At 45.0% G+C, this 25,815-nt stretch overlaps 1 protein-coding gene across 1 annotated transcript in view; it reads left to right on the forward strand.

Moving 5' to 3' along the window:
- LOC311134342 (testis-expressed protein 264 homolog) overlaps positions 1 to 25,815 on the forward strand; it is a 115,290-nt gene that overhangs the window by 38,292 nt on the left and 51,183 nt on the right. The window lies entirely within an intron of this gene.

Genomic DNA, 25,815 nt, shown 5'->3' on the forward strand with positions numbered 1-25,815 from the left:
ATTTAGTAATCAATTTATCTGAGCCGGGACTTACAACCCAGGCCTCCTGTGGAGAAATTTTCTGTTTTGCCTTGGCTTAGATGACATAACACATTCTGTCGATATGTGTTCTAATCTTGTGGGTTCTAGTGGTTGCTATTGGCCTTGACTTTTTAAGGAAATGGGTACATGTTTCCTAAGATGTTACTGGAACTGCCAGTGCTGAGTAAACACAACCGTGAGATCAATCGAAGTGCTGCTTTTATTGCTTTGTTTTACCTTCTATATATACAGTCGTGGTCAAAAGTTTTGAGAATGACACAAATACAGATTTTCACAAAGTCTGCTGCCTCAGTTTTGATGATGGCAAATTGCATATACTCCAAAATGTCATGAAGAGTGATCAGATGAATTGAAATTAATTGCAAAGTCCCTTTGCTATGAAAATGAACTTAATCCCAAAAAAAACATTTCCACTGCATTTCAGCCCTGCCACAAAAGGACCAGCTGCCATCATGTCAGTGATTCTCTCGTTAACACAGGTGAGAGTGTTGACGAGGACAATGCTGGAGATCACTCTGTCATGCTGATTGAGTTAGAATAACAGACTGGAAGCTTTAAAAGGAGGGTGCTTTAAATCATTGTTCTTCCTCTGTTAACCATGGTTACCTGCAATGAAACACGTGCCGTCATCATTGCTTTGCACAAAAAGGGCTTCACAGGCAAGGATATTGCTGCTAGTAAGATTGCACCTAAATCAACCATTTTTCGGATCATCAAGAACTTCAATGAGAGAGGTTCAATTGATGTGAAGAAGGCGTCAGGGCGCCCAAGAAAGTCCAGCAAGCGCCAGGACCGTCTCCTAAAGTTGATTCAGCTGCGGGATCGGGGCACCACCAGTGCAGAGCTTGCTCAGGAATGGCAGCAGGCAGGTGTGAGTGCATCTGCACGCAAAGTGAGGCGAAGACTTTTGGAGGATGGCCTGGTGTCAAGAAGGGCAGCAAAGAAGCCACTTATCTCCAGGAAAAACATCAGGGACAGACTGATATTCTGCAAAATGTACAGGGATTGGACTACTGAGGACTGGGGTAAAGTCATTTTCTCTGATGAATTCCCTTTCCGATTGATTGGGGCATCCGGAAAGCACCTTGTCCGGAGAAGACAAGGTGAGCGCTACCATCAGTCCTGTGTCATGCCAACAGTAAAGCATCCTGAGACCATTCATGTGTGGGGTTGCTTCTCAGCCAAGGGAGTGGGCTCACTCACAATTTTGCCTAAGAACACAGCCATGAATAAAGAATGGTACCAACACATCCTCAGAGAGCAACTTCTCCCAACCATCCAAGAACAGTTTGGTGATGACCAATGCCTTTCCCAGCATGATGGAGCACCTTGCCATAAGGCAAAAGTGATAACTAAGTGGCTCAGGGAACAAAACATCGACATTTTGGGTCTATGGCCAGGAAACTCCCCAGACCTTAATCCCATTGAGAACTTGTGGTCGATCCTCAAGAGGCGGGTGGACAAACAAAAACCCACAAATTCTGACAAACTCCAAGCATTGATTATGCAAGAATGGGCTGCCATCAGTCAGGTTGTGGCCCAGAAGTTAATTGACAGCATGCCAGGGCGGATTGCAGAGGTCTTGAAAAAGAAGGGTCAACACTACAAATATTGACTCTTTGCATAAACTTAATGTAATTGTCAATAAAAGCCTTTGACACTTATGGAATGCTTGTAATTATATTTCAGTATACCATAGTAACATCTGACAAAAATATCTCATAACACTGAAGCAGCGAACTTTGTGAAGACCAATACTTGTGTCATTCTCAAAACTTTTGACCACGACTGTAGGATATTAATTTTATCACCCTGTTGTAGGACATTTCCTGCACAGCATTATATGCAAACTTGTGTATTTGAGGTTTAAAAAGGCTTCTAAAGTTTAATTTCCACTTTAAAATGTCAGACTTGATTTGCCCAACAAAAAATGTATCAACCCCTACAAAATGTTCCATTAATTATAATCCACACAATAATTCACATTTCCTGTTGATCCAGGATTATTTTCCTGCTGTGAGAAACTGGTCAAATTAAGATCCTCCATCTCTACAGTATATCAGTGGAGGAGCAACAGATTGGGAAACATGGGAAATTACAGCCAAGAATGTAAGCAATACTTTCCTGCATGACAGACTGCCAAGACAACAAGTTGGCACCCAGGCTAATTCACTATACTACTGTACCCCATGGCCACGATGTCGCAGTGTAGTTTAGTCAATAGCATAGGTAGGGTCCAGAGTTTCTCCTGATCAGGTCACACAACTTGGTGGATAGCTGCATTAATAGATATATAGAGGTGACCCTTGTTCTCTCCTGAACGGTGGCACCTTCCCAGTTTGCTCCAGCGTTCTGAGATTTGATTCCCTCGGCTCCAGTCATGTCATGGTTTATTCACGCGCTGCTCTTCTCCATCTTCTTTTGATATTATTTGTTGAATTAAACATAGAAAATTGCTTCTGCTTGTCCACAGCATCCATATTTAATGTCCTGGCCTGATGAGTGGGCACGAGCTGGAACCGAGAGGAATTCAGGTGTATCCACCTAGTAAACCACAACAACCAAATCAGCCACCACTCACTGTGGAGTTGACGGCCAGCCAGCTATCCAGCGCTGTGAGGAGGTCGTGTTTTGAACGCGTTCATGTATGATGCCTATCCTTTTACTCAAGTGAGGCTGTTCGCTGATGCCTTAATTGATCGGCCAAATGGATTTCCAAGTATGTTTTGGCAAGTGTTTGTGTTCCTGGTCTGATATTGTCACAGTTGTTTTTACATTGTTACTGTATTCTCCTTCCTACTATTACACATGTCTATCTGTCTGTTACCACTGTGCCAGCTAAGAGCCTGTTTGGGGGGACTCTAGTGTTTTGCATTTACAGATGCCCCTTTACCATCATAGTTATTACATGCATGATAGTTTTAGAGCAGGGATAGCATCAGCAATTCTCTGCACCCGTCATATGTACACACTAACACACATTCTCACACTCTGACACACACACGCATGCACACACGTGTCCACACTATATGAAATCCTAACATAGAAAGCCATAGAACGTGCTCCAGTGAATGACATCTCCCAGTCCACATGCTCTTACAGATGAAGAGTTGTCTCTCTCGCTCTGTCTCCTACTTTCTACTGATTAATGGACGACAACATGGGCCCTGAATACCTCGCCCCATATTAAGACTAATATTTGTTGATAACCAGACTGTTATTGACTGAGTAATAAGAATGATGTCTCAAAGACAGAGCTCCATTTGGAAAGATATAGGCCTACCTATTTATGTTTTAGTTGTCCTCCTCCCTTTGTTACTAAATTAACCAGTAATTTCTGTGACCGTCTGTGGTCAGAAATATCTCCTGTAAGGCTCTCAGGATGGTTTGGCCCCAAGGGAGTGATGATGTACACTCAGTGTGCAACAGGCTGACCCATTGTACTCAATGACAATACGATAGGTAGTCTCTTGCGACACCCCCACTTTTTTTTCATTTTTTAAAATCTTTTTTTTTCATACTGGCCCCCCATGGGAATCGAACCCACAACCCTGGCGTTGCAAATGCCATGCTCTACCAACTGAGCTACATCCCTGCCGGCCATTCCCTCCCCTACCCTGGACGACGCTGGGCCAATTGTGCGCCGCCCCATGGGTCTCCCGGTCGCGGCCGGCTACGACAGAGCCTGGATTCGAACCAGGATCTCTAGTGGCACAGCTAGCACTGCGATGCAGTGCCTTAGACCACTGCGCCACTCGGGAGACGGATGGCGCAGTCTGGCCAAAGCTAGATGGGCTTCCTTCATTATTAATGCTGTCATTCCTTCTATTACACTTGTATTGGCTAACACAAGGCCTGCATCCCTGGGGTCACTCAGAGCTTATGGCCTCTCTTAGACTCCACCCTGTCTACAACCAGCACCGGACCTTACAGTATATATACAGTATAGAATATGCAATATACAGTATGCACTGCAGTATCCTGTCCTGTGTCTGGTGTTTTGTGATGCATCTTCCTATTTAGGGAAAGGTTGGTTATGGATAGGGTTGCAAAATTCCAGTAACTTTCCCAAAATTCCCAGGTTTTCCAGAAATCCTGGTTTTAAAATTCCAGAAATCAGGAAGGAATAAAAGCAGGAAATCCAGAATCCGCCAACCATCCTGGCCGTTCTGCCATCCTAGGCGAGACTAAATAAATTGCCTCCTATCCCCGCAAAACTAGATTAGTGTACAGTGTCAGCTCGTAATTACATTTTATGAATGCCCATCCATGTGGTACTGCTTGTAAAACAGGCAGTTGCATTGGCTTTTATTAAAATGTATGCGCACATGACTGTAAGTCGCTTTGGATAAAAGTGTCTGCTAAATGGCATATTATTATTATTCGTCCTGATTCCTGACATAGTGTACAGGTCTAAAGCATCCCTGTGCTCTCTGAGTCCTCCCCTATCTGAATGTGTTCTTTCACCCAGAACTGACTGGCCCTCCCCTAAGTACCAATACTGTAGCATGGGCGTTAGAGTAGCAAGGTACAGTTTAGGAGTTTCACCTCTGTGTACAGTTAGATTGGTATGGGACCAACATTTACACTAATCTTCTTTTTAACTCTTATATAAAGTAGCACTTTGTTAGACCTGAACTGAAGTTGAGGTCATGTCCTTGTGCTGGTTAGTGTGGTACTCTGGTAGGGCTTGAGGCTCTTATTTCCAGAGACAGTCCTGTCTATGGGGGCCAGTGGAGGTGGATGCAGGTCGTTTTGTTTGTGATGTGCTCATTGATTCCTGGTTCCCTTAGTTTCTCAGCTACTCTTCCAGTCTGATACCCCTGCTGTGGATCACACACCCTGCTGACAATTAGACTCCCCTCCTGTGAGCACAGCCTGATAGGTAGTGTGTGTGTGTGTGTGTGTGTGTGTGTGTAGACAGCTCTGGGCTGCTGTTCCCTGCAATGCTTTTCCAATTGAGCTGCAGGTCAAATCCGCCTCTCACATTAACTTTGACACAGTCACCATCTCCTTAATGTGTGATACGTGAGTGAAGGTTGCCATGGAAATATTGCTTTTCATATAGTCACGCTAAGGCATGAATCATTGTTCTGTGAGACTGATGCAGTATCATCCCCTGTCCTCTGGCACATATATGTTATGGCCGTTTGACTTCATTTGAAGGCCATTAGTCAGTAGAAACTTTTGTATGCTCGCCAAATGATGTTAACCTTTTGGATGGGAGTCCTCATAACACTCACACCCTGATTCTCTGTTATATGTGAATCAGTCTGACTATTGTTTAGTGCCAGTCTCCTCTCAACTAGGGCTGTGGCGGTCATGAGATTTTGTCAGCCGGTGATTGTCAACCAAATAACTGTCAGTCTCTCGGTAATTGACAGTTAATTAACATAAACACATTTAGCATCTCCTGGCTTCCACACATGGCCTATTAAGCCATTTTTAAAAAGTATAATAAATCCATGTAATATAGCGTACACCTTCACAATAAATCCATTATTTATTTTAGACAGGTCTAAAGAAGCATGATATGAAGAAAATGTACTATATTTCAGAAGAAAAGAATAGCATACTCTGAGTTGTCTTAATGTGGCTATGCCAAATGGCTGTGGGCTACGCTAGTTCATTTAGCAGACAAGATTTGCTTATAATTCCGTGACATTATTTTATGTTATTTTATAGTATGAAGAATACCATTGAACAAAGCTGAATAAAATAGAAATATTTTCTCCAAACGATTTGAGGGAGTGCACACATGCGGCTATTCTGTGTTGAGCGGTTAACAAAGAAATAGGTACTCCTACTGTGAGGGAATAAAGTATTTGATTCCCTGCTGATTTTGTACGTTTGCCCACTGACAAAGAAATTATCAGTCTATAATTTTAATGGTAGGTTTATTTGAACAGTGAGAGACAGAATAACAACAAAAAAATCCAGAAAAACTCATGTCGAAAATGTTATAAATTGATTTGCATTTTAATGAGGGAAATAAGTAAGCTGATGGGATCCTCGTCTTTTTATTAGAGGCCATCACTCTGTTTTCTCCCGCAATTGCATAGCCTATAGAAATGTTGCTGAACATGAGCTCATGGGCTCTCATTAAGTGTTTGATTAGATTTTTTAATACGTTTGCATTGATCTCAGGTGATTAGAGGGACAATAGAGTGCGGGGTACCAGGCAGTTAGCAAGTTTAGTAGGCTACTAATTACCATCAGCAGCATCAGAGCTTGGAGAAGCCTTATTACCGTGACTAAACGGTCATGTGGAATTTGACTGCCTTCGTGACTCGTGACCGCCGGTGTGGCGGTAATTCGGTCACCGCAACAGCCCTACTCTCAACACCTCTCCTCCCTCCCTGATGACAAGACTCCCACGCTTCTCTTCTCTTCCTGTCTGTGTTCTATCACTGCAAAGAAAACAGCAATCCAATCTCACCAACAAGAAAACGAGAGAGGCGGGGAAGGAAAACACATTATAATGCCACCGTGGCATTTGACTTCATCCTGGTCTCATCAATCCAATAATAGAGAATGAAAATGAAGATAGACAAGATAATACTCTATTCCCTGTGTTATCATACTTTAAATGAATATTATTGCTTAGCCCCCCTACTCCCACTCACCCCCCACTCTCTGTAGCCTGCTGATGAGAAACCCCCAGTGTGGGAGTTTGTAGAGGGTCTGTGTGGGGGCTGCAGGCGGTGGGAGGATGGAACAGACCCAGAAGGCGTGCTGAGTGGCGGGCAGGGCTACAGGCTCCAAGGTGTATCTGCAGGCCATCCTGTCACGGTGGCCTGGTTGAACCCTCCACCACAGCACTACCTCACAGCTAGCCGTGCCCTACACTGACACATACATGGACACACGCGCACGACGCATGCACGCACACACACGCATACACACACACACATGTACAGTAAGTAACCATTTCACTGTTAGCATGTGACAAATAGCACTCTCACACACAGACTTTGACCATGATGGTGTGTGTGTGGGTCCAGCCATCATCAGACACCTCAGTGAGATCCATCGACTTGGTGTCTGCTTATTCCATCCAGCCAAATGAGCAGATACATCTTGGCCTTTAAACTGAAGTTCATGGCATTTAAAGGATAAGTTCAGAATAACCTTGGGCCCAGATTTGATTCTGCTTGAAATGGAAGCAATAGGGTTGCATGAAATGAGAACACCTCCAGTGATGTATGAAACGAGAACATGTTGTGTGCGAGAGCTGCACAGCAACAGCTACAGCAACAGCATAGAACCTGCCCCAGTGACCCTGCAGCAACAGCATAGAACCTGCCCCAGTGACCCTGCAGCAACAGCATAGAACCTGCCCCAGTGACCCTGCAGCAACAGCATAGAACCTGCCCCAGTGACCCTGCAGCAACAGCATAGAACCTGCCCCAGTGACCCTGCAGGAACAGCATAGAACCTGCCCCAGTGACCCTACAGGAGAACAAGGATAAAAAATGTTTTACATATTTTTCTCTGGCATAAGAAAAAAGAAAACACAGTTTAACTGAGGTAGATTCAGGATTATCAGGCAATGTTATAGTCCCAGGGTCTTTAGATAGAGACATAGATTGAGTGATTATCCTAAACCTCAGAGTATCGATTCTTTGGTCCAGGTGTGAGCACACACCTCTCACACAGCCCTACCCAGACCCCTGGTGTGTAGCCCTCATAGCATCTCTGATGAGTTTTTCCTCCAGAAAGGTGCGACGCTTGGAATTGTTTTAGTCATTCTAGCGCTCTGGTGTTTAACCAGTGGAATGTTGGCTTATCCTCTGCGTTTTTTAAGATCTCTGATTCTACTGTCTGCACCCCATAATAAATTCTGTCTCCTCTGTGCTGTGGTTAGTTGTTTTTACTGTCCCATAACTGCCTCATAAAGTAGTTCCTGGTCTATTGGAGATTTGTGCTGGATCTCCTATGAATGACCAAACCCTGATTCCCAAGTCCGAGTAAGTAGACGTTTCTGTTAGAATCAGATACGTTTCCAATCCCCCTAATGGTTATGGTTGGGTAATAATCTGATCCTAGATCTGTGGTTAAGACCAAAATGTACCTGGATCTCACATGTCAGAGTCAAGCAGCCAGCCCTCTCCTCTGGACCAGATGGCTCTAGTCTCCAGCCTCACGGTGTAAAGACCAGGCTGCCTGGTTGAGTGAATATTAGTGAGGAGGACCCTTCTAGGTGAAGCAGGTAGTACCCTGTGGCTGTACTGGAGAGACACTGATGACACAGACAACCAGGATCAGAGGTGTTGAGACTGATCTGCTGTTGACATTTCTTCTCAGACACAAGGCTTTGCTTTCACATTCCCCAGGTGTTTCCGATAGGAGAAGAGGGGAAGGGAAATGGGTGACAGTGGGGTTCTGATAACCACTTTGCCTGGGAAAGTGTGTGTGGTAGTGTGTGACATTACAAAGTGTCATGCTTGACAATTGCAGACAAGTCAGTGGAGAGCTTGTTGTCAGGTTTGCTAATGAGCCATAGGGGTTCTCTGTGTTCTGTGCTGTGTGGTGGGTTGGGTTGCTGTGTGTGGGTTGAGAATACGGAGACTGGCCCCACACAGACCCACAAGCCTCATCTGGCACCTCAGGGGCGATCACACACTGACAGGGAGAAAAACAAGCATTATTGTATAAATGTATATTATTGGGCAATAGAAGTGCATTGCGGGTGAAGTAGAAGATAAAACACCTCTAGCACTGCGTTTTGTTAGAGACATGAGGAGAGGATGCCTCTGTTGTAACTGTTTTGAGAGAACAATGAGATGGACTAGATTGACTTGGTTATCGTCCACAATGCAAACCAGTTAGATAGATAGATTAGAAATGTAACAGCGGTCAAGCCTCACTAATGGTTAAACTGTATCAGCAAGCTAGTCAATTATGCTTAGAGTAGAACTGCTAGCTCCTAACAAGTCCAAAAGTCCCTTTCTGAGTGTGTGGTGTTGGTAAGTTCCTCCTACATAATGCCTTTTAGATTGCTATGGTGAGCCCACTCCCATGCAGTGGTATTTCCAGCAGTAATTGTGCTCAGTGGGGCGCTCTCTTAGTTGAGGCTTCCTGATGACCACTGATGTGGGGAGTGAAGTACGGAGGGAACAGGCAGGTAATCAGTTGGCCCGATACCCTTCAATTAACCAGACCTTTATTTAGCTCAGTGTCCAGTGTGTGTTTGTTTCTCAATGCGCTCTGGCTCTGAGCATCATCAGTGGAGATGAGCATGGAGGATGATAATCAAACCTCACTAAAGGAAAGGAAACTCCCCCTTCCAACATTTAATGTCCGATCCAGTTAAACTTTGTTGGACTTCTGTATTTGGGTCCCCTGCTCTGCTTTTCTCCAAGCCTAATGCTGTGTTCGTAACGAAGTGGGAATTTACCACCATAGAGTTAGAGGACACTAGATGGATAAAACCCATTTTGGCATGGACATTGCCATTTGAGGGTGTGAAGGAAAAATTAAGCTTAATGACAATTGTGTTAGACAACTATACTGTGTGCTTTAAAGCTATTATCCAAGTTGAACTCGAACCGGACAAATCTGGATTTGAGGAAGGGGAGTATGAAACGAGGCAATCCCAAATGTGTTATACATTGAAGGGGGGGGGTATATCACTTGGGTACCTATATGTATGTCTTATATAATAGTTAAGCTTGCCAAGAAAACTCAGCAGAAAAGAGAATACTGATCTAAACCAGATGTTCCTTGCCTATATAAGCTCAAATGTATTTGTGTCTAAGAGAGTCCAAGGCTGGCTGCATCCAGAAAAGGTATCCCCTGCGCAGGTCACTATTGAATAAACCCTGGGTGAATGCTTAACAGTTTTCTCGACTACAAAAGCAGATTTTTCTACAACAAGGGCTTCCACCATTTTAAAGTAGTCATATGGGTGAGGGAAGGATCATATTATTCCATCTGGGTAATCAGAAGGGATCAGCCAATGAATTATACTCGTGAGCAAACATTCCATAACTGTAGATGGCAGTAAATCGCCAACGTTGGCTTTATACCTGTTCAAAGAACACACACTAGCTGGCAGTTTGTATACCAACTCATAGAAGTAGTAGAAAAATAAAATGTACTACTTCAAAATGGAGATGGCCTTAATGGCGCTGCCCTTGCGCTCACATATGCCATAATGGGAGTAGAGAGGCTTCAGGTTGGGCGTTCTGGAGCAGGCATTTGCTTAAGGCATGGAGTGTAGCCCATGAGGAATGCTCCACGGAGGGCCATGTGGAATCATAAGTACCGTTCTCTTTTTGATAGGGTCTAGGGAGCTTTCTGATTCAGAAGCATCCAGCAGGCCATGTCCAGTAATGTGATATTGTTACACTGAACAAAAATATAAACACAACATGCAACAATTTCAAAGATTTTACTGAGTTATAGTTCATATAAGAAAATCTGTCAATTAAAATTCATTCATTAGGCCCTAAGTTTTGGACTGGGAATACAGATACGCATCTGTTAGTCACAGATACCACTATTTGCCTCATGCAGCGCAACACATCTCCTTCACATAGAGTTGATCAGGCTGTTGATTGTGGCCTGTGGAATGTTGTCCCACTCCTCTTCAATGGCTGTAAGAAGTTTCTGGATATTGGTGTCAACTGGAACATAGTGTCGTACATCAATCCAGAGCATCCCAAACATGCTCAATGGGTGACATGTCTGGTGACTATGCAGGCCATAGAAGAACAGGGAAATGTTCCGCTTCCATGAATTGTGTACAGATCGTTGCGACATGGGGCCGTGCATTATATCATGCTGAAACATAAGCTGATGGTGGCGGATGAATGGCAAGTCAATGTACCTTGGATCTCGTCACGGTATCTCTGTGCATTCAAATTGCCATCGATAAAATGCAATTGTGTTCATTGTCCGTAGCTTATGCCTGCCCATACCATAACCCTACCGCCACCATTGGGCACTCTGTTCACAACTTTGACATTAGCAAACCACTCGCCCACACGACGCTATACACGCTGTCTGCCATCTGCCCGGTACAGTTGAAATCGGGATTAATCCGTGAAGAGCACACTTCTTCAGCGTGCCAGTGGCCATCGAAGTTGAGCATTTGACCACTGAAGTCCGTTACGACGCCAAACTGCAGTCAGGTCAAGACCCCGGTGAGGATGACGAGCACACAGATGAGCTTCCCTGAGACGGTTTCTGCAAATTCTTCGGTTGTGCAAACTCACAGTTTCATCAGCTGTCCAGGTGGCTGGTTTCAGACGATCCCGCAGGTGAAGAAGCCGGATGTGGACGTCCCTGGCTGGCGTGGTTACATGTGGTCTGCGGTTATGAGGCCGGTTGTCACAGTTTTTTAAATGAATGGTGTTAAATGCTGGACATGTCTATACTTGGAGTTGAGCAGTGAGGGTGAGAACACGTTGACCTGAGAGACATTGTAGATCTAGTTACATATTTGCTCTGATTATTAATTATCAAAGACTTTGATTGAACTAACTAATGTGTACACAGTTGCTTTTGGAATTTCATTTCAGCAGTCACTGTCTGACTTATGTAGCTTGAAGTTGTGTGGCAGGTGGGTAAAAGCCAGGCCGTGCTCTTCAACTATCATTGTGACTATCTAACAGTGTCTCAACAGACAGACTTGGGTATGACTCGTTCTCTATCAGTCTCAGTATCCTCTCTCAGGAAGAGGACTCCTCACACCTGTGTGTGAGGCTGCTGCAGGCTAGGGAAATGAATGGTGTTGATGAAGACTAGAGACGTTGACAACATCAACTCTGCCTCTCAACTAACTGTTAACAAGAAACAGTTACATTTGAGTCATTTAGCAGACGCTCTTATCCAGAGCGACTGACAGTTAGTGAGTGCATACATTATTTTTTTTGTGGGAATCAAACCCACAACCCTGGCGTTGCAAACCCCATGCTCTACCAACTGAGCTACATCCCTGCCAGCCATTCCCTCCCCTACCCTGGGCCAATTGTGCGCCGCCCCATGGGTCTCCCGGTCGCAGCCGGCTACGACAGAGCCTGGATTCGAACCACGATCTCTAGTGGCACAGCTAGCACTGCGATGCAGTGCCTTAGACCACTGCGCCACTCGGGAGATTGACAGCCTGAGAAAAGGCAAGCTTGTTATTCTACTGACAGATGGTGTTTGTGTGTGTGTGTGTGTGCTTGCATGGGTTTGTGTATGCATTTGAATGCATGTCTCTCGGTGTGTGTGTGTCACTCCGTGTGTGTCACAGATAGCTCAGAGAGCTCATGTTTTCCATGTTGCGTGTGCTGGGAATGAAAACAGGACATGGAGCTGTGTGTGAGCCACTCGATTAGATTAAGGAAGCAAATTGATTGAGCAAAGCGCCGTCTACATCGGAAAGTGGTGCTGATTGTTGGGGAGGGTGAGAATGCTGGCGCCTAATTTGATCACTCAGCTGCTAATGCAATCTGTGTTACGGCAGTCAGTGCAGATTGCGATTAATGTGCCAATGGGCCGAGCTGGAAGGGAGAAGCAGCCAGTTAGGGGAGAGGGGGGATGTCTAGAGCTGCGCCACAGCCCTGTGATCGTTATGGGGAGATAGGAGCAGGAACCTTAGCTCCCTCAGTGCCAAACCAGTGGTGTTCCATTCACCTTTAGTGATCATACACATAATCAAGATGTTTATACAATACTTGGAATCTGGACAGTTTAAATCTCATTAGGACTACCCTACAAAGCTTGAAATGCACATGTATCAGTTGTTAGTAGTCAATCATTATTTCAACCATGCATCACCAATAGCCCAAATTCCCCTAGGCAACTTTTCTGTTACAACTATCTCCCCACTAAAAGTTTGTTTGCGGTAGCTCCTCCAATGATATGAAATCTAATTGAATCAGAGTATGATGGACGTGTGTGGATTGATTTGATCCTTTTCTGTGGTAGAATACAGGTTGATTTAGCCTAATATTAGTGGGTCATAGAGAGGGTGTTATTTATTATTACAGGGTTATCACATAGAGATGTGCCCTGCCTCCTGTCCACTTCTATTATCCCCTGTCACAGTCACATATAGCCTTAAATATCACATTAACATGTCCCCGTCCCACTGTGGTCTCATACAGCCACCAGACTGGAGCCACCAGCCCTCCCTCCTCACACTTCTATTCAGACCTGGAGGGTTTTTCTTTATCATATCATGGTTTATGCATTCCCTGATTCTTTGTGGGGATTTGAAATGGCTGTGATGTGAATAGGCCTTTTCTCCTAAATGTCTTCGATTGGGATTGTGGTAGAAAAGGGCTCTCTGTTTGAAGTCAGATATTTGAGATGTGAGGTTTGAAATAAGTGGTGGTGAGGGGTGTTTGATGGCAGCTAGAGAGGAGAGAGGGAGGGTAAGCCCTCTGCTCGCGACCGTCGCTGCTCAGAATGATATGCATTTTCTTTTTCTGGCGCTGGGGGAATTCAGGGATATTTACAAGGGATAAATGTTACATTTCAATGTGACTTATCAGATATGAGGTATAATAGAGGAGACCTTTATGGATGCACCCCAGAGAGAGAGAGAGAAAGAGAGAGATAGAGAGAGACGGTCAGAGTGAGGCAGGCTTTTGATGCTGAGTGCTATTGTAGTGGGGCACAATGTGCACCGGCCTGCAAAGACTCTTTGTTCCCGTGTGGACAAAGATGGCCCTGGTTCATCCTCCACCTTTCACTGGTGCCGTGGTGCTATCAAAGGCCCGGCGTGTTGCGATCAACAGTATCACTCGGCTGGGGGTGGAAGCCCGTCTCTATGGACCTGACATACTGGCTGTGTCCCAAATGGCACCCTATTCCCTACACTGTGCACTACTTACTATGGGCCCTGGTAAAATGTAGTGCACCAAATAAGGAATAAGGTGCCATTTGGAATGCAACCTCTGTCATGGATAAATATGGTAATGTAACTTTTCCAGCTCTAAGCCTACAGTACCCTTACACAAAAATGGTTTAAAGTCATCCCTGTACATTCAGACCTTTTTTTAAAGGCAAGTCGTTGTGCTGAGATTATTTGCCTGCCAGAGATACATTTCTCCACCTTTTTTCAGCAGTGTGAATATGCAGTTTATTTGGTCCTTAGGGCCTTAGCTACATACAGTAAGTATCTACAGGTAACTGCCAAAATAAAAGAAACACTTGAGTAAATGAGGAATACAAAGTATATTGAAAGCAGGTGCTTCCACACAGGTGTGATTCCTGAGTTTATTAAGCAATTAACATCCCATCATGCTTAGGATCATGTATAAAAATGGCCATTATTTTGGCTACCTTGGCTAGAAGAAGAGATCTCAGTGACATTTTGAGCATAGGGTGTTTAAAGAGTGTGTGTGTGTCAGGGTTACCGTTTAATAGCTGTCTTTTGGCCTCCCAGAAATGTATGAAAAGCCGATAAATAAAATTGGCATGGGCCAATTGTCCGGGAGAAAAATATATTAATTGATTGAAATATCAATCGATATAGCGTGACAGCTGCTGTTACAGCTCAAACATCTGTTGTGTGGGCCCTTCCGACTGTAGGCTATGTGTCACGATCGTTGGATATAGAGGACCAAGGCGCAGCGTGGAAGGTGAACATACTTATTTATTAAATGATACACGAACAAAACAACAAATCGATACGTGACGTCCACAGGTGCAAAACACAAACCAACACGGAACAAGATCCCACAAACACTGTGGGAAAAACCACCTAACTAAATATGGTTCCCAATCAGAGACAACCAGCAACAGCTGATACTCGTTGCCTCTGATTGAGAACCACTCTGGCCAACATAGATATACAAACACTAGACTAGACACAACGAGCACAAAACATAAACTGTACACACCCTGGCTCAACTTAAGAGTCCCTAGAGCCAGGGCGTGACAGTACCCCCCCCTAAAGGCGCGGACTGCGACCGCGCCTAAACATCACCGAACAGGGGAGGGCTGGGTGGGCATTCCTCCTCAGAGGCGGTTCCGGCTCCAGGCTTGACCACCACCCTCTACTAACCCCCCCGTAGTGCCCCTGGTCTGGTCTAGCCCCACTGGCTGGAGCTGGACTGGACTTCGGTGGAGCGGATTGCTCAGGCTCCGGTGTGGAGCAGCTGACCGGTACCTGACCAGGCACCGGTGAAACGGGCACGGGCTGGCGATGCGCACCACAGGTTTGGTGCAGGGAGCAGGAACAGGCCGGACCAGGCTGGCGACGCGCACCATTGGCTTGGTGCGGGGAACAGGCCGGGCCGGGCTGGCGACGCGCACCACTATCTTGGTGCGGGGAGCAGGAACAGGCCGGGCCGGGCTGGCGACGCACACCATAGGCTTGGTGCGAGGGGCAGGAACAGGCCGGGCCGGGCTGGCGACGCGCACCCTAGGCTTGGCGCGATGGACAGGAACAGGCCGGACCGTACTGGGAACACACACCACTGGCCTTACACGGGGATCAGGAACGGGCCGGACCGGACTGGCAACACACTTCAGTACCTCTCGCCGTGCCTCTACATTTTCCTTCCCTCTATACACCAATGGCTCCCGTAACCCGGTGGCCTTCTCTCCTCGTCCACCAACTCGCCCCTTATCTGCCTCCAGTGGCCCCGTCGTCCCTGCCATGTGCCCCCCCTAAAAATGTCTTGGGGGTGCCCCTCGCCTGTCCGACGACTGCCCGGTTGGCGCCGCTTCTCCTCTCCTGCCTGGGCACGCTGCTTGGTCCTGTATTGGTGGGATCTTCTGTCACGATCGTCGGATATAGAGGACCAAGGCGCAGCGTGGAAGGTGAACATACTTATTTATTAAATGATACACGAACAAAACAACAAATCGATACGTGACGTCCACAGGTGCAAAACACAAACCAACACGGAACAAGATCCCACAAACACTGTGTGAAAAACCACCTGACTAAATATGGTTCCCAATCAGAGACAACCAGCAACAGCTGATACTCGTTGCCTCTGATTGAGAACCACTCTGGCCAACATAGATATACAAACACTAGACTAGACACAACGAGCACAAAACATAAACTGTACACACCCTGGCTCAACTTAAAAGAGTCCCTAGAGCCAGGGCGTGACAGTACCCCCCCCTAAAGGCGCGGACTGCGACCGCGCCTAAACATCACCGAACAGGGGAGGGCTGGGTGGGCATTCCTCCTCGGAGGCGGTTCCGGCTCCAGGCTTGACCACCACCCTCTACTAACCCCCCCGTAGTGCCCCTGGTCTGGTCTAGCCCCACTGGTTGGAGCTGGACTGGACTTCGGTGGAGCGGATTGCTCAGGCTCCGGTGTGGAGCAGCTGACCGGTACCTGACCAGGCACTGGTGAAACGGGCACGGGCTGGCGATGCGCACCACAGGTTTGGTGCGGGGAGCAGGAACAGGCCGGACCAGGCTGGCGACGCGCACCATTGGCTTGGTGCGGGGAGCAGAAACAGGCCGGGCCGGGCCGGGAACAAGATCCCACAAACACTGTGGGAAAAACCACCTGACTAAATATGGTTCCCAATCAGAGACAACCAGCAACAGCTGATACTCGTTGCCTCTGATTGAGAACCACTCTGACCAACATAGATATACAAACACTAGACTAGACACAACGAGCACAAAACATAAACTCTACACACCCTGGCTCAACTTAAAAGAGTCCCTAGAGCCAGGGTGTGACACTATGCATATATTTTTTTTTAGCTAATGATCCTCTGTGGTGAAATCATGCTTTCTGGTGTAGTAGCCTACACTGAGTGTACAAAGCATTAGGAACACCTGCTCTTTCCATGACATAGACTGACCAGGTGAATCCATGTGAAAGCTATAATCCCTTATTGATGTCACCTGTTTAATCCACTTCAATCAGTGTAGATGAAGGGGATGAGACGGGTTAAAGAAGGATTTTTAAGCCTTGAGACAATTGAGACATGGATTGTATATATGTGCCATTCAGAGGGCGAAAGATTTCCGATTTAAGTGCCTTTGAATGGGGTTTGGTAGTAGGTGCCAGACGCTGCTGGGTTTTTCACATTCAACAGTTTCCCATGTGTATCAATGGAGTCAACATGGGTCAGCATCCCTGTGGAAAGCTTTTGACAGCTTGTAGAGTCCATGCCCTGACGAATTGAGGCTGTTCTGAGAGCAAAAGGGGGTGCAACTCAATATTAGGAAGGTGTTCCTAATGTTTTTTGTAGACTGTGTATTTTGAATGATTGTATTTATTTCTGTATAGACAGGAGTAAGCTAATTAGGCTATATAATGTTGCCAATTTAATAAAATGTACTTTAGGGAAAGCTTTGTTTAGCCACCTACGTATTCTAACGTCTTCAAATTTCTCACCGGAATTCGGTAAGAATGACGCACGCCGTTGCATTCGAGTTGCATGTTATGTTAAGATGAATTACTGTAAACTAAATGTGATTTCTGTCATTCTGAGAACTGCGTTTGGACGCCCTAATCACGTTATGAAACCATTACGTTTCTTAAATGTCCGGTAAATTAAAATGCTGCCGGTCAAATGCCCGGTGCCACATTTTCCTAACGGAAACTCTGTGTGTGTGTGTGTGTGTGTGTGTGTGTGTGTGTGTGTGTGTGTGTGTGGCTGTCTAAGTCACCAGATTTCAACGCAATTGAAAACTTATGGGAGATTCTGAAGCGGCGCCTGAGACAGTGTTTTCCACCACCGTCAACTAAACACCAAATTATGGAATTTCTTGTGGTAGAATGGTGTCGCATCCCTCCAGTAGAGTTCCAGACACTTGTAGAATCTATGCCAAGGTGCATTAAAGCTGTGCTGGCGGCTCATGGTGGCCCAACGCCTGATTAAGACACTTTTATGTTGTTGTTTCCTTTATTTTGGCAGTTACCAGTAGATCAGGCTAGTTGGTCGGAGCAGTGTGGACAGTGTTTTCTGTTTGTTAGCAGGATCCTCTGTAATCATTTAATAGTTCTGGTCTAAGCACTGATTGGAAATGGTCACATTGCATTGGTGACTCTGAACCAAATGTATCAGCTGTGACAGATTGAGTTGCCAACTCTGCTTGTGTTTCCTCAGTATAGCACTTCGAGGCCATGACTAGCTGTGTGTAAATGTGGAGACAGGCCAGTCTCTGACTGTGTAGAAGTGTTAGAGGGTCTTGGGTCAGACTTACATTAGTGGCTGTTCAGCCAGAGGTGTGAGCCTGCCAGCCTGCTTTCCTCCTCTCCTCCTCCAGCTCTCTCAGCCTCCCCAAGCAAGAGAAGACCACAAATAACACACAGGTGGGAGAGAGAGTGGCAAGTCCTTTTCCCATTGAAATGTTGCACTCCCTCCCAGTGAGCCCTAAAAGCCTGAGGCTGAGGAGAATAGGAGACCTACATTAAGCAGCACTTGCCTGTGGACTCCCTGTTTCGTCAGGAGGCTGTGGTAGGCAGGGAAGAGAGGAGGTAGAGTTGAGGAGGGGGTTTGGCGGTGGGTTGATCTGGCAGGTTATGGATCGGCAGTCAGAGACTCATCTGAGTGCTCCCCCTCCGTCTTCCTCCCCCCTTCCTTCCTCCCTCCCTCCACACCTCTCCTCCAATCCAGAACAGAGCAGACCTCAGTGAGAGCCATTACCCCTGGCCCTCATTGACCTAGCAGTCCCCCTCCTCTGCTCACTCCTAATGGGCTGCTCCACTGGGGCTCCACTGGGGCAGAGACATTACAGCCAGGAGGTAAAGGTTAATGTTTGAGAGAGGGGACATTAAAGAGGCATGTCTGTGTCTGAGACCATCCAGCAGCCCTGTGAGTCAGCCAGCCAGCACCTACTGTACTGTCTGGGGGGACCTTATCATCATAAAGTTTACAGCAGGACCAATCAACAGCAGTGAAATTACTGTTATTATCAGATAGCCAGACAGGTTTATCTGGGGTTGTTTTTGTGGTCATGTTAATTGGTCCAGGTCAGGATAAAGAACGTTGAATGATGGGTGGTAGTGGACAGTGTGGATGCTCTGACTGAGAAGGAGAGGGTTGATGAGAGAGGGAGAGAGAGAGAGAGCATAATAAGGAAGTAGAGAGTAATGGGGTGAGTGTGTCGGAGGCTGGCTGGGGAGAGGGGGAGAGCAGTAACGGGAAACAGACAAACATTTCGCTTAGGGCCCCCAAAAGGCTAGGGCTGGCTCTGACTGCATACAGTGCATTCGGAAAGTATACAGACCCCTTGACTTTTTCCACATTTTGTTGCGTTACAGCCTTATATTAAAATTGATTAAATAGTTTTTTTCCCTCATCAATCTACACACAATACCCCATAATGACAAAGCAAAAACGTTTTTTTTTTTTCAAATGTATTAAAAATAAGAAATAAACTGAAATAAAACATTTACATACACTACCAGTGAAAAGTTTGGACACACCTACTAATTCAAGGGTTTTTCTTTCTTTCTTTTAAATTTTTTTACATTGTAGAATAATAGTGAAGACATCAAAACTATGAAATAACACATATGGAATCATGTAGTAACCCAAAAAGTGTTAAACAAATCAAAATATTTTTTATATTTGAGATTCTTCAAATAGCCAGCCTTTGCCTTGATGACAGCTTTGCACACTCTTGTCATTCTCTCAACCAGCTTCATTAGGTAGTCACCTGAAATGCATTTCAATTAACAGGTTTGCCTTCTTAAAAGTTAATTTGTGGAATTTATTTCCTTCTTAATGCGTTTGAGGCAATCAGTTGTGTTGTGACAAGGTAGGGGGATTTAAAGAAGATAGCCCTATTTGGTAAAAGACCAAGTCCATATTATGGCAAGAACAGCTCAAATAAGCAAAGAAAACGACAGTCCATCATTACTTTAAGACATGAAGGTCAGTCAATACTGAAAATGTCAAGTATGGCTATTTGAAGAATCTCAAATCTCAAATATATTTATGTTTGTTTAACACTTTTTGTGTTACTACATGATTCCATATGTGTTATTTCATAGTTTTGATGTCTTCACTATTATTCTACAATGTAACAAATAGTAAAAATAAAGAAAAACCCTTGAATGAGTAGGTGTGTCCAAACTTTTGACTGGTACTGTAAGTATTCAGACCCTTTACTCAGTACTTTGTTGAAGCAACTTTGGCAGTGATTACAGCCTCGGGTCTTCTTGGGTATGACGCTACAAGCTTGGCACACCTGTATTTGGGGAGTTTCTCCCATTCTTCTTTGCAGATCCTCTCGAGCTCTGTCAGGTTGGTTGGGGAGCGTTGCTGTACAGCTCTTTTCAGGTCTCTCCAGAGATGTTCGATCGGGTTCAAGCCCGGCTCTGGCTGGGCCACTCAAGGACATTCAGAGACTTGTCCCGAAGCCACTCTTGCGGGGTCTTCGCTGTGTGCTTAGGGTTGTTGTCCTGTTGGAAGGTGAAGCTTCGCCCCAGTCTGAGGTCCTAAACGCTCTGTAGCAGGTTTCCATCAAGGATGTCTCTGTACTTTGCTCTGTTCATCTTTCCCTTGATCCTGACTAGTCTCCCTGTCCCTGCCGCTGAAAAACATCCCCACAGCATGATCCTGCCACCTCCATGCTTCACCATAGGGATGGTGCCAGGTTTCCTCCATACGTGACACTTGGCATTCAGGCCAAAGAGTTCAATCTTGGTTTCATCAGACCAGATAATCTTGTTTCTCATAGTCTGAGAGTCCTTTAGCTGCCTTTTGGTAAACTCCAAGCGGGCTGTCATGTGCCTTTTTACTGACGAGTGGCTTTCTCCTGGCCACTCTACGATAAAGGCCTGATTGGTGGAGTGTTGCAGACGGGGTTGTCCTTCTGGAAGGTTTTCCCATCTCCACAGAGGAACTCTGGAGCTTTGTCAGAGTGACCATCTGGTTCTTGGTCACCTTCCTGACCAAGGCCCTTCTCCCCCAATTGCTCAGTTTGGTCGGGCGGCCAGCTCTAGGAAGAGCCTTAGTGGTTCCAAACCATTTAAGAATGATGGAGGCCACTGTGTTCTTGGACCTTCAATGCTGCAGACATTTTTCAGTACCCTCGACACAATCCTGTCTCGGAGCTCTACGGACAATTCCTTCGACCTCATGGCTTGGTTTTCGCTCTGACATACACTGTTAACTGTGGGACCTTATATTGACAGGTGTGTGCCTTTCCAAATCATGTCCAGTCAATTGAATTTACCACAGGTGGACTCCAATCAAGTTGTAGAAACATCTCAAGGATGATCAATGGAAACAGGATGCACCTGAGCAAAATGTTGAGTCTCATAGCAAAGGGTCTGAATATTTATGTAAATAAGGTATCTGTTTTATATTTGTAATACATTTGCAAAAAGTTCTACAAACCAGATCAACTAGCCCATGTCAGCAGTTTTTTTATTTAGTTTTTTAGGCCATAGGTATTGTTGTAATTTTTTGTCGCTCAAATATTACATTTACATTACATTTTAGTCATTTAGCAGACGCTCTTATCCAGAGCGACTTACAGTTAGTGAATACATCTTCTTTTTTTTTTATACTGGCCCCCCGTGGGAATCGAACCCACAACCCTGGCGTTGCAAACGCCATGCTCCATCAACTGAGCTACATCCCTGCCGGCCATTCCCTCCCCTACCCTGGACGACGCTGGGCCAATTGTGCGCCGCCCATGAGTCTCCCGGTCGCGGCCGGCTGCGACAGAGCCTGGATTCGAACCAGGATCTCTAGTGGCACAGTTAGCACTGCGATGCAGTGCCTTAGACCACTGCGCCACTCAGGAGTGAATACACATTAGACAAGGAAAAATGTATAGAATTGCAAGAAAATTAGCTTTAAAACTGCAACATTTTCTGCACCAACAAGAGAGTTGTTAGCTGTTTGTGTCATGAACATTGCTGGGGCCATTGAAATAGATATGGCGCATGCAGGGGAGGGGGGGGGGGATGTTCCCCAATGCTCGAAGGGTGGCCTGAGTGAAAAGGTTTGGGAACCCCTGCTCTAGATAATGACCAAATATAATGAAGCTTCCCGATGAGCTCCACGAACTGAGCAATGAGCATCTCTGTTCCTAAATACAAAAATAATACCAGTAGCCTCCACCATGGCACACTCTGGGGCACTGAGCAGGAGAGGAGAGGATGGCAGGGGTGTACCCAAGCGCAATGAACAGAAACACATGGGGCTGGGTGTGGAGAAGGGGGTGGGTGGGATGGGAGGAAGGGGGACAAGAAGGGGAGAGCAGAGGGGGTTGGGCTGCCGGACACACACAACAAATACTTGTTAGTGTCCTCTCCAGCGTGACAATCTGCAGCTCTCGGTGCATGGCATGTACACAGCTCCTCAGCCTTCACTGACTGACTGACTGACTGACTGGGCTCAATCCTAAAAGAGCAGACAAACAGTATATTGCATGAATGAGTTCTACACAGAGAGAGATTGGCAGACACTCTGGAGAGAGATGGGTAGGGTGTGAGGGAGGGAGGTGTGGTGACAGACGGTGAGAGACAGAGCTAGCACAATGACAGGGGACTGTCCCTAATATCTCTAATTAGGTTCCTCCCAGCCTGGAACAAATTACACCCAGAGATAAAGACACTGGTTAGCAGGACAGAGACTGTGAGGTGTGCATTATCAGGACCCATGGATTAACTTAAAATAGCCATTATTTTAAAGATAAAACTAGCAGTTTTAATAAGCCCCCAACTAAGATGTACTAGTGACTAACTTCCTCAAGCTTACTAATTGCCCTGTTTGTTATGTGGAAGTAATAAAGGAATAAGCTAATTGAATCACACGTTAGCTCCTGTATTGATGGTAATGTAGCTTATCACGTTGATGGGTTATGTAATGTAATGTCTCTATTTCCTCCCATTTCCAAAAAATGAGCCAGTACATGTTCATGGTGACAGTGAATCAGATGGACAGTAGGGAGTGATTTATTTACTGTGTGTGTTTGTCTCTCTCTCTCTCTCTCAATTCAAAGGGCTTTTTGGCATGGGAAACGTATGTTTACATTGCCAAAGCAAGTGAAATGGATAAACAAAAGTGAAATAAACAGTAAAAAGTTAACAGTAAATATTACTCAGACAAGTTCCAAAATAATAGACACATTTCAAATGTCATATTATGGATAAATACAGTGTTGTAACGATGTGCAAATAGTTAAAATAAATAAACATAAATATGGGTTTTATTTACAATGGTGTTTGTTCTTCACTGGTTGCCCTTTTCTTGTGTCAACAGGTCACAAATCTTGCTGCTGTGATTGCAACACTGTGGTATTTCACCCAATACATATGGGAGTTTATAAAAATTTGGATTTGTTTTAGAATTCTTTGTGGGTCTGTGTAATCTGAGGGAAAAATGTGTCTCTAATATGGTCACACATTTGGCAGGAGGTTAGGAAGTGCAGCTCAGTTTCCACCTCATTTTGTGGGCAGTGTGCACATAGCCTGTCTTCTCTTGAGAGCCAGGTCTGCCTACGGCGACCTTTCTCAATAGCAAGGCTATGCTCACTGAGTCTGTACACTGTGTACTCTCTGTTTAGGGCCAAATAGCATTCTAGTTTGCTCAGTTTTTTAAATAATTATTTCCAATGTGTCAAGTAATTATCTTTTAGTTTTCTCATGATTTGGTTTGGTCTAAATGGGTTGCTGTCCTGGGGCTCTGTGGGGTCTGTTTGTGTTTTGTGAACAGCGCCCCAGGACCAGCTTGCTTAGGGGACTCTTCTCCAGGTACACATTAGAATCGCTTCCTTTTAGGTGGTTGTGGAATTTAACGGCTATTTTCTGGATTTTGATAATTAGCGGGTATCGGCCTAATTCTGCTCTGCATGCATTATTTTGTGTTTTACGTTGTACACAGAGGATGTTTTTGCAGAATTCTGCATGCAGAATATTCCCATTTTGTGAATACTTGGTTGGTGACCGGACCCCAGACCTAACAACTTAATGGGTTCTATAACTGATTCAATTATTTTTTGCCAGATCCTAATTGGTATGTCAAATTGTATGTTCCTTTTGATGGCATAGAAGGCCCTTCTTGCCTTGTCTCTCAGATCGTTCACAGCTTTTTCGAAGTTACCCGTGGCGCTGATGTTTAGGCCGAGGTATGTATAGTTTTTTGTGTGCTCTAGGGCAACGGTGTCTAGATGGAATTTGTATTTGTGGTCCTGGCAACTGGACCTTTTTTGGAACACTGTTATTTTTGTCTTACTGAGATTCACTGTCAGGGCACAGGTCTGACAGAATCTGTGCAGAAGATATAGGTGCTGCTGTAGGCCCTCCTTGGTTGGGGACAGAAGCACCAGATCATCAGCAAACAGGAGACATTTGACTTCAGATTCTAGTAGGGTGAGGCTGGGTGCTGCAGACTGTTCTAGTGCCCATGCCAATTCGTTGATACATATGTTGAAGAGGGTGGGGCTTAAGCTGCATCCCTGTCTCACCCCACAGCCCTGTGGAAAGAAATGTGTATGTTTTTTGCCAATTTTAACCGCACACTTGTTGTTTGTGTACATGGATTTTATAATGTCATGTTTTTTCCCCAACACCACTTTCCATCAATGTGTATAGCAGACCCTCATGCCAAATTGAGTCAAAAGCTTTTTTGAAGTCAGCAAAGCATGAGAAGACTTTGCCTTTGTTTTTGTTTGTTTGTCAATTAGGGTGTGCAGGGTGAATATGTGGTCTGTCGTACGGTAATTTGGTAAAAAGCCAATTTGACATTTGCTCAGTACATTGTTTTCACTGAAGAAATGTAGAAGTCTGCTGTTAATGATAATGCGGAGCATTTTTCCAAGGTTGCTGTTGACGCATATCCCACGGTAGTTATTGGGGTCAAATTTTTCTCCACTTTTGTGGATTGGGGTTATCAGTCCTTGGTTCCAAATATTGGGGAAGATGCCAGAGCTGAGGATGATGTTAAAGAGTTTAAGTATAGCCAATTGGAATTTGTGGTCTGTATATTTTATCATTTCATATGGGATACCATCAAAACCACAGGCCCTTTGGGTTGGAGGGTTTGTATTTTGTCCTGTAGTTCATTCAATGTAATTGGAGAATCCAGTGAGTTCTGGTTGTCTTTAATAGCTGATTCTAAGATTTGTAATTGATCATGTATATGTTTTTGCTGTTTGTTCTTTGTTATAGAGCCTAAAAGATTAGAGAAGTGTTGTCCACACATCTCAATTTCTGGATAGATAACTCTTCATGTTGTTGTTTGTTTAGTGTGTTCCAATTTTCCCAGAAGTGGTTAGATTCTATGGATTCTTCAATTACATTGAGCTGATTTCTGACGTGCTGTTCCTTCTCTTTCCATAGTGTATTTCTGTATTGTTTTAGTGATTCACCATATTGAAGGCGTAGACTCAGGTTTTCTGGGTGTCTATCTTTTTGGTTGGATAGGTTTCTCAATTACTTTCTTAGGTTTTTGCATTCTTCATCGTTGTTGTTAATTTTCTTAGGTTGTCTGCTTTACATTTTTAGATTTGATAGGGAAGCTGAAATGTCAAATATACTGTTTAGGCTTTCTACTGCCGTGTTTACACCTTCACTATTACAGTGAAATTTTTTTGTTCAGGAAGTTGTCTAAAAGGGATTGAATTTGTTGTTGCCTAATTGTTTTTTGGTAGGTTTCTACACTACTTTCCTTCCATCTATAGCATTTCTTAATATTGTGCAGTTCCTTTGGCTTTGATGCCTCATGATTGAGTATTGCTCTGTTCAGGTAGACTGTGATTTTGCTGTGATCTGATAGGGGTGTTAGTGGGCTGACTGTGAACGCTCTGACATACTCTGGGTTGAGGTCAGTGATAAAGTAATCTACAGTACTACTGCCAAGGGATGAGCTGTAGGTGTACCTG

This window comes from Coregonus lavaretus, assembly GCF_964263955.1.
Source record: "Coregonus lavaretus genome assembly, chromosome: 8".
Taxonomy (NCBI): Eukaryota; Metazoa; Chordata; class Actinopteri; order Salmoniformes; family Salmonidae; genus Coregonus; species Coregonus lavaretus.